A 12,626-nucleotide genomic window follows, 5' to 3' on the forward strand; every position below is an offset into this window, starting at 1 on the left:
TTTCCGGTCAGAATCCGAAGTGCAGATCGACGCGCACTCTAACGGCTAATATTGCCCACAACCCATCGCGCGTTGGACAAGGATTCGGTTAGAACTACAAACACGAGTGAAAAGTGTTAAAAAACTACAGACATGGAGGACGAACGAGTCCGGCGGTTATGTAGAGGGGTTTAGATAAAGGGGGTTTGAGTGATTAATTATCAGTATCTAACCTGACGAAAATGTATTTATTCAATGTTGTCCACATTATATTGCATCTGCAGATGCATTGTGAACTTTTGTAAAGATACGTTTAGCCATTAACTTCTAAATGCATCATTATATTCATATTGCAAGCATATGAAGAGAGTCTCCGCATGAAAGACCCACGACTGGCAGATAAACGTGCAGATACATTTCTCTCCGAAACGGTAGGAAATGAAATTAGATTGAATGGAGGATTTTAACTGTGACAAGATGATTGACAGGGCAGTTTGCGGTGACAGGATGCACGCGACAGATCTGTCCGTTAAGTAGTTTGTCCCAAAGCTTGCCTACTCTTTTGCTACACACTCAAAAGTATGTACTTTTTCTTCACAAAAAGAGTACATACTTTTAGGGCGTATAGGATAAGTAGGCGAATTGGGACGCAGCATGTGTGTTTGTTTCGTGTTCTGCTTGTAACGGTACGTTCACACGGGGCGTGAGCGTCAACGCTTCCCATTGACTTTGAATGGGTGACGTCAAGCGTTGCCGAAAAGAATTGTGGATCCGTCGGCGGCGCTTCACTGGCGTTGCTCGCGGCAGAAGTTGAGAATTTTTCAACTTCTGCCGCGAGCAACGCCAGTGAAGCGCCGCAGACGGAAGCGTCAGCCAATAGGATCGCTCTATGCAAATACAGTAGCCAGGCGGCAGCCAATCACGTTCATCCTGTTCAAGAGCAGCAAACTGAGGATACATTTTAAATTTCATTGGCTGACGCTGCTATGACCATGGCGTCAGTGCCAAACTTCAGCCACGCCTTCCGTCAAGCGTTGACGCTGACGCCCCGTGTGAACGTACCGTAAGGATGACTCACATTTTCTTGCATTATTTAGCTGTTTTTTTATTTATTTATTTATTTATTTATTCAATTCAAACTGAGCTCGGGTAAAATATATCAAATGTCTTTTGTTGCGACGCTGTAGTGGTTATGAATGTTGTATTATTGTGATAATAGTTTTTGTAGAGTGCTTTAAGAATAGCCGTTTTCAATATATTATGTAAATGATGTCAGTGGTAAACAATTACTTAGAGACTGTAAAAGAGACTTTACCATAAGGTCCCATTAGTTAACATTATTTAACATTATTTAAGGCATTAACTAACAATGAGCGATACATTTATTACAGTATTTATTAATTTTTGTTAACATTAGTCAGTAAGTTTTACAGTTTAGGTTTCAGGTTAATATTAGTTTAATTTTTAGTAAATTTGTTTTCATTATTCTTTTATTTATATTTATATATATATATATATATATTAGTTTTAGTTAGCATTATTTTGTATTTATTTTATTTATATATATATATTATAAATAAAAAAATAAAAAAATAATACTAACTAAAAATAAAAATAAATAAATAAATAAAAATAGCAGGTTTATAAAAAAAAAAAAATTTTTTTTTTTTTCGTATTAATTTTTATTTATTTCCAGTTAATAAATTTAGTGCTTCAAAATTTAAACTTCTTTCAGTGTATTGCCAAGGAAACATTTCTAAGATTTTGTTCTAAATTCTGTAACATTAACAACGACGAGGAAGTGACAACCTTTAACGTGAACTTCAGCTTGATGATTTAAAATCTTCAATAATAGTTTTTACCAGATTAAATCACATCAAATAAGTGGAATTTCCAGAGAAAGAGGAAAAATACAATATCCTTCCCCATATGAAAGATGTCCACTCATATAGAGCGGTCATTACTCGCCAACCTCAAGGTTATGAACATAAATCACTGCTTCAAAACATTAGGACTCGTTCCTGAAGTAATCTCGCGGTCGCTGTGGTTCACGGCTGATTAAAGTGTCGAGTCATCAGATTTAAAGGCTCTTTTGAGAGTTTCATCCCTATCAACGAAAGGGTAATGAGATCCAGAACCTTGAGCTGATTATCACACACCGACCAGAGCTCGGCGTCACCAGTCGAGACGGTGAACTTACACGCTTATCAATGTCTAATTTAATTGTGTCGTTCGACTTCGGAGTCTGGATTGCTTTCATATATGCGGGAGTTATAGACATCAGTCAGAGGGACTTAACTACAGATTCAGTGCTAGATCATTCTGAGGTTAATAATGGAATGCTCTTTATTAATTTAATACATTAATGTTCAAAAGTTTGGGGTCAATAAGATTGCTTTAATGTTTCTGCTCATCAAGGCTGCATTTATTTGGTCAAAAATACTGTAAAAATTCTGAAATATTATTACAGTTTAAAATAATGGTTTTCTATGTGAATATATAGTAAAATGTAATGTATTCCTGTGATCAAAACTGAATTTTCAGCATCATTACTCCAGTCTTCAGTGTCACATGATCCTTCAGAAATCACTCCAATATGATGATTTGATGCTCAAGAAACATTTATGATTATTATCAATGTTAAAACACTTCATATATGAAACTGTCATATATTTTATTTTTCAGGATTCTTTGACGAATAGAAAGTTAAAAAGAACAGCACTTTTGACCAATTCAATGCATCCTTGTTGAATAAAAGTATTACAGTATTAATACTGTATTACTGTAAACAGTTGTGCTGCTGCTTATTATATTTTTGTGGAAACCGTGATGTTCAGGATTCTTTGATGAATAGAATTATTATTTGAAATAGAAATCTTTTGTAACATTATTAATGGTAATCATTACTGTCACTTTTGATCAATTGAATGTGTCCTTTCTGAATAAAGGTTTCATTTTTAGAAAACCGTACATTATTTCAAGGAAAAATATTCCACACGAGGGAAATCATTGTTGTGTCCATGAAGATGTGAAAAAATAGGCATAAATCTAGCTTACACATTTACCCAAATTATCATATGCCTGTTTAACCGAAGCTAATCTGGGTGTGTTTCTCCATCCCCAATGTCACTTCTCTGTGTTTTACGGCCCTGATGAGAACGTCGGTCTCCTCGGCTGTGAACCGCTCCTGGCAAATCCGCCGTTATAATAGCAATCCGCCATGGAACAAGCACGCCTGCTCTTAAAGGGAATGTGAGATGACGCTCTGATTGGTTTATTTCACGTTACGCCCAAACCACACCTATGAGTAATGAAGCTACTTCAGACCAACCCCATTTTAGATTAGCGTCAGGCGCAAGAGTAATTTATCATACAGACTTTTCCTCATTTCATTTCCAACATTGGAATTTTGATTTTAGCCGTAAGGTTTTTGAAAGGTTCTGCATTTCCACGAGAGGTTTGGAAGTGTGTCAGTCTCAGGCAGAGGAAGTTTTTCTCCAGGAACACAATGCAGACACACTAAATAAATGATCACAGGGCTATTTTTAATCTGAAGTGTAAATGCAGGAGCTGAGAAGAGTCTCGATCCAGTGGCACATCTCATCTCTGTCATCATTCTCATTTTACATTAGCCATGTTGTTTTATTCCCTCTCATGTGAATGCCAGATGTAGATTCCACCATAAACATCAGCACCACACAAATCAAATAAAAGCACAATTGAAGTTAATTGATTAAATATTAAACAAATGCCATTGCAATGGCGCCACCACACAGTGACAGACGAGGGAGTTCACTGAAAACGCACCCGATAGCATTCTTGCATTGTTTTATGACCCAATTTACTCAAGGAATTTAAATATGGGAGCCGTTCTAGTGCTGTTTTCCATCATTCGACGAATTATGCATGCCACGATCAATAAAATGCATCAACTGCTGTCCATAGGCAGTGTGAAGAAGGTGTTTGCGTTGCATAATCAGTGCAACTTTTCTAACTTTCACCCCTGATGGTTCTTCCGTGGCTGTTGCTCCTCCATCATAGAGTTTGTTGTATTTCGTGTAAGATTCAGCCTCTGCTAATGAAATCTAATAGCACATAATGGCACGCTGTTAATCATCAGCGGAAGGTTGGTTTTACAAGGTTAACGATGGACGGGAGACTGTATTCTCGTGTGTGCTCGGGTCCTTGGGTATTTATCAATGTCAGCGAGCGGCCATAATGACACCGCATCCCCGAGTGAAAAATGTAGGTCTTTGGAAAAGTTGTGGACTTTTAGTAGAACTTTTGAGAAGTGTTAATGTATATATATATTACTGCGCAAAATCTTAGGCATGTTATTATTTTCACCCAAAAACAATGGTTTTAAGATATATATATATATATATATATACGGCCCCTAAGTTAATAACTAATGATCTTTGCAACAGAAGTGAATCAATCAAAACTAACTTTATCTGGACAATAACTTTATTCTAGAGCTGCTGTAAAGCCAAAACAATCTCTGTTACTGTAATCTCTTATTGTCACTGTAAAGCTGTCCATATTGTTAAAAGCGCTGTATAAATGAAGATGACTTGACACTTTAGGCCTGTTAGTACCAACTGAGCATCATTTAAACACCACAGTATACCTGAGTATTGTTTCTGACAATGTCCATCTCTTTATGACCAAAGTGACCATCTTCTGATGGCTTCTTCCAGCCGGATAATGCACCGTCACAAAGCTCAACATATGAGACCCTGGATCATAAAACCAGTCACGAGTCGCACGGGTATATCTGTGGCAATAGCCAACAATACATTGTACGGGTCAAAGTTATCGATTTTTCTTTTATGCCAAAAATCATTAGGATATTAAGTAAAGATCATGTTCCATGAAGATATTTAGTAAATTTCCCACCGTAAATATATAAAACATTTATTTCTGTGAGTGAATGCAGCACAATCGCCAACATAAATGAACAACTTTAAAGGAGATTTTCTCAATGTTGCGATATTTTTTGCATCCTCAGATTCCAGATGTTCAATATCTCGGCCAAATATTGTCCTATCCTAACAAACCACACATCAATGGGAAGCTTATTTATTCAGCTTTCAGAATATTTATAAATCCCAATTTCATCAAATTGACCTATGTGACTGGTTTTGTGGTCCAGACTGGTTTCATGAGTTTACTAAACTCAAATGGCCTCCAAAGTGACCAGATCTCAATCCAATAGAGCAGCTTTTGGGATGTGCTGGAACGGGAGATCCGCATCTGACAAATCTGGAGACACTGAGTGATGCTTTCATGTCAATATGGACCGAAATCTCTGAGGAATGTTTCCAGCACCTTTAAAAGTCTCTTTTGTTCATCTTTCTCCAGCCTCACTGTAAATCATAGCACGCTGTTGTGAGGAGAGAGGAGTGAAGGCATGAGACGCAACAGAGCAAATGCCGACATAAATAGACCCATTTATTTCACCTCAGATACAGTGATCTTTTGTTTGTTGTTGGAAATCAGGGCAGAGAGAAGAAGAAACGTGTAAGCCGCAGCAGAACAGGACGACCTATTTAAGTCTTTGCAGTGAGCGAGGAAGAATGCATTGAGCGTGTTGTGTGTACTGTAAATGTGGTAGTGTGTTATGACTGAACTGTACAGGGTACAGTGTGACAGATGGGACCTGTGGACGAAAATACGTGTGAACAGAACAGATGATGCATTAGTGTTTAACTAGTCACGCAGACATAAATCATCTTGAAAATGAACCCCAGATGAATATTTGAGGATGAAGTGATCATGTTATTATTTAATAAATGATTGGTGGATCTATACGGCATTGCAAGCTTTAAAGTCTGTGGGACAATCCTTTATTATGGAGGTAAAAATTACTGAATTATTTTATTTTATTTCAAAGAAACGAATGTACTATATTTAAGTTTGATAATGTTTTTATTTCATATTTAGTTTTTTTAGGGGACTTTATGGTAAAAATTATATTTACACTGTATTTATAATCCTTTTATAGACTCACAGACTGAAGTTTGATCTCTTTTCAAAGACGAGGCTTGGCAGATTATTGCTGAAGTAAAAAAAAAAGTTGAACAAAGTGAACTTTTTTTATTTTACGTTTATTGTTATGAAAAATGCACAAAAATATTATTTTGCATTTTTATATGAAATATATATTTTCAAAAACACGTTTTACTGTAAAACTGCAAGAAAATCAAAGCGATAACCTAAACAAGTTGATGACTATTTTGTTCAGGACCATTTAACCTGTTCGAATCGTGTGTGTGTGTGTGTGTGTGTGTGTGTGTGTACACAGCAAGTGCCAAACCCTTTATCAAGTTTCGTACCATTCCGAATAAAAAAAACGTAAAAATGTTCAGTCACAAAGGACCGAAGAGCACCAGAGGGTTAAATGCATGAACTAATCTGCCTTCAGAGTGTGTGAGCATTATTGCCTCGGGTCATCCTCTTGTCGAAACAGAAGTTGAGCGTGTCAGCGTCGTCGGAAAGCCTTCCCGTGGTGTTATCAGGCCTCATCTCTGCTGAACTACAAAGGGAAGCGCTGTCAGGTTTCGGTGGAGCTGCACAATCTCAGGGTTGTTTCAGAATCTGGTGAGTTGTGCTCTGATTCAATAACACTGGCAAGAACTCATTATGAATGCATAGGTTGCCTCCAGCTTCTGTTACTCTTGAGCTTTCCAGGATTCCTGGCGCTCCGTTATTCTTCCTCTCTCTCACACCATCCTCACGGGATGCATTTGAATCCGATCTATCTTTCAGAGACGGGAAACCATCTAATGCCATCTTTGCCCCCGTTCAATGTGCCACACATCACATCAAGGAACGGTTGCGTTGATGGACATCCGGTTCATTTGTTCGGGGTTCAAATATCTCATAAAGGCATTCTTGGTCCAGACTACAGCGAATGGAGAGGATAGAGCGAGTCCTCGGTGCAATTCTCCCACTGTTACATTCAGCCTGTGATCATTAATCAGAGAGAAGAGAACGAATCAAAAGGGGATATAGTGTTTTATTTTTATGATCCTCAGCTCTGGTTCAGTTAAAGGGTATCCTTTGAATTATTGTGATACTGTGATATTGTTCTAGTGTCAAAGTTGACGACATAATTTTCAGCAGAAATATGTTGTGTGATAGAAGTAAGAGTGCATGATACACAATTACATTTAAAACCCCTTTTTCATCAGGAGTGTCGTAACCCCATGGTACTGAATGGTTTCAGATCTTGGTATTTACATTCTGGCTTCTCAAGAACACAATGGTAAAAGCCCACAGATGTGTGTGAATCGACTGAAGCATATTTTGGGAACAAATTTGTGAGCTAAACCTGACCGAATAATCTCCCAAATCCTTCTTTTGGGGAAGTCCTTATTTGTAAGAAAAGTTGTTTTTTTTTAAGTTTTCTGTGGGTTGGGGTATCTTTGAGTATGTAAACAACAAATTTTATTGGTACCATGGTACACATCTTAAAGTACCGTAGTATTACCATGGTACTTCCACAGTGCAGGCAATAATGTTCAAAAGGTCATAGTGGTATAATGATGGCATCAGACACCATGGTACTGAATGATTCTGTCCTCGTACAATGATATCTACATGTTACTCCTATTTAATTTTAAAGAATACTATAAAATCACGGTAGCACTTTATTTTACAGTCCCGTTCCCCATGTTTATGTACTTATTATAGTAATTACAATAACTGGGTTATATAACTACTAACCCTAAACCTGACGTTAACCCATGCAGTTACCTTATATTATCCTGTACTTTCTTTGGTCAGCACACTGTAAGTATACATAAGTGCACATACTGTAAAATAAAGTGCTAACAGAATCACTATGGTAAATGTTCAAAAACAATGATACTTTTATGGTAAAAAAAACAAAAATGCATAAATGTCCATAACATTTTTTAACATTTTAAACATTTTTACTTAGTGAAGATGTCTGTAATGTACATACATTTCGTTTTTAATTTTGGCCGTTGGTTTTGTTGATGGCCGTAGTGCAGCACACTTTGGCTGGTTAGATGTGTGTGTGTGTGTGTGTATAGGTTTAGGGGTAGGGTTAGTGTGTGTGTGTGTGTGTGTAGGGGGGTTTAGGGGTAGGGTTAGAGTGTGTGTGTGTGTGTGTGTGTGTGTGTGTGTGTGTGTGTGTGTGTGTGTGTGTGTGTGTGTGTGTGTGTGTGTGTAGGTTTAGGGGTAGGGTTAGTGTGTGTGTGTGTGGGTGGGTTTAGGGGTAGGGTTAGTGTGTGTGTAGGTTTAGGGGTAGGGTTTGTGTGTGTGTGTGTGTGTGTGTGTGTGTGTGTGTGTGTGTGTGTGTGTGTGTGTGTGTAGGGGGGTTTAGGGGTAGGGTTAGTGTGTGTGTGTGTGTGTGTGTGTGTGTGTGTGTGTGTGTGTGTGTGTGTGTGTGTGTGTGTGTGTGTGTGTGTGTGTGTGTGTGTGTGTGTGTGTGTGTGTGTAGGTTTAGGGGTAGGGTGAGTGTGTGTGTGTAGGTTTAGGGGTAGGGTTAGTTTGTGTGTGTGTGTGTGTGTGTGTGTGTGTGTGTGTGTGTGTGTGTGTGTGTGTGTGTGTGTGTGTGTGTGTGTGTGTGTGTGTGTGTGTGTAGGTTTAGGGGTAGGGTTAGTGTGTGTGTGTGTGTGTGTGGGTGGGTTTAGGGGTAGGGTTAGTGTGTGTGTAGGTTTAGGGGTAGGGTTTGTGTGTGTGTGTGTGTGTGTGTGTGTGTGTGTGTGTGTGTGTGTGTGTGTGTGTGTGTGTGTGTGTAGGGGGGTTTAGGGGTAGGGTTAGTGTGTGTGTGTGTGTGTGTGTGTGTGTGTGTGTGTGTGTGTGTGTGTGTGTGTGTGTGTGTGTGTGTGTGTGTGTTCTGTTGTGAGTCTAAATATGTACCTGTCTCCGTGCAGCATGTCAGCAGTCCTTGGCAAATTGAAGGAAAATTCCTGACCTTGATTTGCAACAAACAAACAAACACAAACCCAATGAGGTTTAAGGGTAGGGTTAGTGTGTGTGTGTGTGTGTGTGTGTGTGTGTGTGTGTGTGTCTACTTAGCTATATTTTGGGGCAGGGCCGGCGCTCCGCACACGCACATCACGCGCTGCGCGTAGGGCACCAAGTGCTTGGGGGGGCACCAAAAAATCTGGGTCGTGAAAAAAAAGAAGCGTTTTTTTTTTTTTTTTTTTTTTTTGGGTGATTTTCGTTTTTTTGCAGAATCTGTTAGTTGAGATCACGAAGAAGCCTCTGCATGTTTGAGATAGCAGTATTGGTATATTTAAAAGCGTACATTTTGATTTTGAAATCGGCTTGTTTTTCGGAGATTCTAGCACGCAGTAGGGGCGTGTCATTGTCGGTGTGTATTTCCCCTGAATAAGCCGGCATGGCTACTTATTATGCAGCGCTCTGGCCGGCTCTATCTGATTTCAAAATTCAATGACGATGGACGCAAATAACATTACGATGTCCAGCAATCGATTTAAATAGTAGGTTACATGGGGTTTAATTTGACGTTTAATGAGATGTAGCCTAATACATGTTGTCAGTCCCAATATATAGATCTGCTAACTAAATTAACGTGTATCTCAATGGTCCAGTGGTAGAACTTTCGCCAGCCGTGTCAGAGGGTGTGGGTTCGAATCCGACCTTGTATGGGTTTTTTTTTTTTCTCGTATAGTTTTTTTTCTCTCATCAAAACGATTATGTTCATCAGTGGTTGTAGCAGGGACAAGCAAACGTTTGCATTATGTTTTGTGATTTCAACAGAATGAATAGAGAGTATTCGCAAGTTGTTTTCACTCGACGCGCGCTTCAATCCGTTGCGTTGCGATTGAAGCGCGCGTCGAGTGAAAACAGTGCGGTGTGTGCGCGAGCCACGCGAGAAAACTCTGTTTCCGTAGTGCCACTGATCGCGGCGGCAACGAGCACTTGATTTAAAAAAACACATTTCAGCGCTAGTATCTTATTTAAAAAACAAACGAAATGAATGCTCTGCCAGTTAACTGGAGAGAGAGGGGGGGGGGGGGTACCACCAAGCATTTGTGCCTAGGGCACCCAAATGGCTAGCACCGGCCCTGTTTTGGGGACAAATTTGTACCCAGAAGTGACCAAAATCTCCAAAAACCTCCTTTAGGGACGTCCTCATTTGTGAATCTGGTATTTAAAAAAAAGTAATTAAAAGTTTTTAAAAAAAAATGCAGAAAGTTTTGGGTAGGTTTAGGGGTCGGGTTATTTTAAAAGGAGAGAATATACAGTTTGCACTGCATAAAAACGATTACGTCTATGGAATGTCTCCATTTAGATAGCTAAGTAAACGTGTGTGTGTGTGTGTGTGTGTGTGTGTGTGTGTGTGTGTGTGTGTGTTCCGTTGTGAGTCTAAATATGTACCTGTCTCCGTGCAGCATGTCAGCAGTCCTTGGCAAATTGAAGGAAAATTCCTGACCTTGATTTGCAACAAACAAACACAAAAGGCGTGCGTCTGTATGGTTGTGCTGAGCCTCCAGAGCCGCTCACTCCCCGTTCCTCTTCCTCAACATCAGCGTTCGGGATGTTCGGGATGGAGAGCTTGTGTTCGCCGCGCTGACAGCTTGTCAGGATACTCCATGATAATGAATTTCAAATGCTAGATATGCTCTCTGTACCCAGAAGCCAGTGTGTTCTCGGACTGTGTGTGCTCTCCGGGAGATGTGGATGCTTAATGCAATCTATATCACAACGGGATTCACATACATAAGCTTTTCTATGGTGAATTCATGCTCATATTTCCATCTGAATGTCATATGTCAGTTATGTACTTTGCTTTTGGCTTTATTTTTCTCCTTGTCTTTCTCTCCTAAAGGTCAGATGAGCTTCTCTGAGATATTCCGGCAGATTCTCTGAATGCTGTCGATTCTCCACCATTTTGTGTTTTCTTTCTCTCCCTCTTTTTCCAGTCGGCTATCTTCTCGAAACTCTGTATCTTTAACTGTCTTTTCCATCTGGACATATCAGTTGATCTGTTTCTTTCTACACGTAGGCTTTGAGTGTGTACTTCCCATTTAATTCCCATTTCTCCCCGGAGGACAGTTCTGTTGCTCAGACGTCGCTCTTTCATCAAGGCTTTCTACTTTAAATGTGTGTCCATTTAGGGCCTGATGTTGGGAAAAGGGGTCACAATTTGGTTCACTTCTGGGGCCGGTTGCACCAGGTATTAATTTTACGCAGGACTTAAACACATTTTACATTAAGCCTACTCTTAAAACCGTGTACATTTTACAACATTTATGCATTTGGCAGATGCTTTTATCCAAAGCATTTCAAGATACACCTTTACATTCTTATCAGTTCTTGCTTTCCCTGGGAATCAAACCCATGACCTTGGCGTTGCAAGCACCAACACTACAGGAAAGTACATCCCGCCACGCTCTCGACGGCGCTGAGGAGAAGACTTTTTTTTAAAGAATTTTTTTGGCTTGATGCAAAATGTGTTTTAAAGCAACACTATGTAACATTTTTTACCTTAAAATAATGTTTCCAAAATCGTTTCAGTGGTTCATCAAGTCGTAACAGGGTGAAAGACACTCATGCCTCCGCTTTGCGGTCCTTTATCTGCTATAATCACACTATGTAAGATTGCCAGATCGGGTCGCGTTTCTGTAGTTCTAATGAGACATGAGAAAACTGCAAATTTGACTTGCTTTATGGCAAGCGTTACAATAGTCATTATTTTGTTTTTCTTCGTTTCTGATGTCGCAATACATCATACTTTCATAAAATCATGCAACATACTCTACCTTGTCTGTGGACATCGTTCATTCCAAAGCCGGTGCTGGATAAACAGTGGGCGTGCGTGCGACGGTAGGCTGCGGTAGGCTAAATGATTTACGACAGCGGTAATGGACAATTCCACTTCCAACCTGTAGGGGGACCGCAGAGGAAAAGTTCCATAGTGTTGCTTTAAGTCCTGCGTAAAATGAATACCTGTTGCACCATCTTGGTGAAGCTCACATCTGAGACTAAGCCCGTTTTCCAACTTGTAGATCGTTGGCTTTGTTCCGAAACAGACTTAATTTGTTGCATTTTCTTCTTTGTGGGTGTGTCTACTGCACACGTCCTGACCTAACACACAGTTTCTGTGTATAATTATATTGGAAATATTAAATATAAACATATTATTAGCATAAATTGTATACCATTGCTTGGAGGGACAGTATGCTTGGGAATAATATTTCACATCTTTAAGTCCATTCACAGCAAGCGATATAGCCAGTGAATAATTTAAATTTAAAAAAATATATGAATAACATAACAAAGGGGAATAACTGTAGGCTAAAGTTTTGCACATACCTTATAAAAGTATAAATCTGTATTCAGACTTCAGAATTTGACATTTGCATTAGGCTTATACGTAGCTCGCTCTCACTATTAATAAGCAGGGACATTTCCCGAGCTTAAATAAATAACCATTTACATGCTGAGGACCAGGGCTTGACATTAACACTCACCCTGCCAGATGTGTGTGTATTCCAGCAGTGGCGGGAAACACAGTCACTACTACATTTTGGCATCTGAAATAATAAACTAAGTGCAATGTAGTGTTGACAAAAATATAGATTTTTCGACACGTATCAATTCTGAAATATCTGAAACGCTTCCTGTACATCTCTTTCTCT

The 12,626-nt window shown here is 39.2% G+C and overlaps 1 protein-coding gene across 2 annotated transcripts in view; it reads left to right on the forward strand.

Annotated features, from left to right (window-relative positions):
* The window catches only part of samd12 (sterile alpha motif domain containing 12), a 101,449-nt gene that overhangs the window by 85,194 nt on the left and 3,629 nt on the right, over positions 1 to 12,626 (forward strand). The gene's annotated exons all lie outside the window — the stretch shown is intronic.

The sequence above is a fragment of the Rutilus rutilus genome (assembly GCF_951802725.1).
Source record: "Rutilus rutilus genome assembly, chromosome: 11".
NCBI lineage: Eukaryota > Metazoa > Chordata > Actinopteri > Cypriniformes > Leuciscidae > Rutilus > Rutilus rutilus.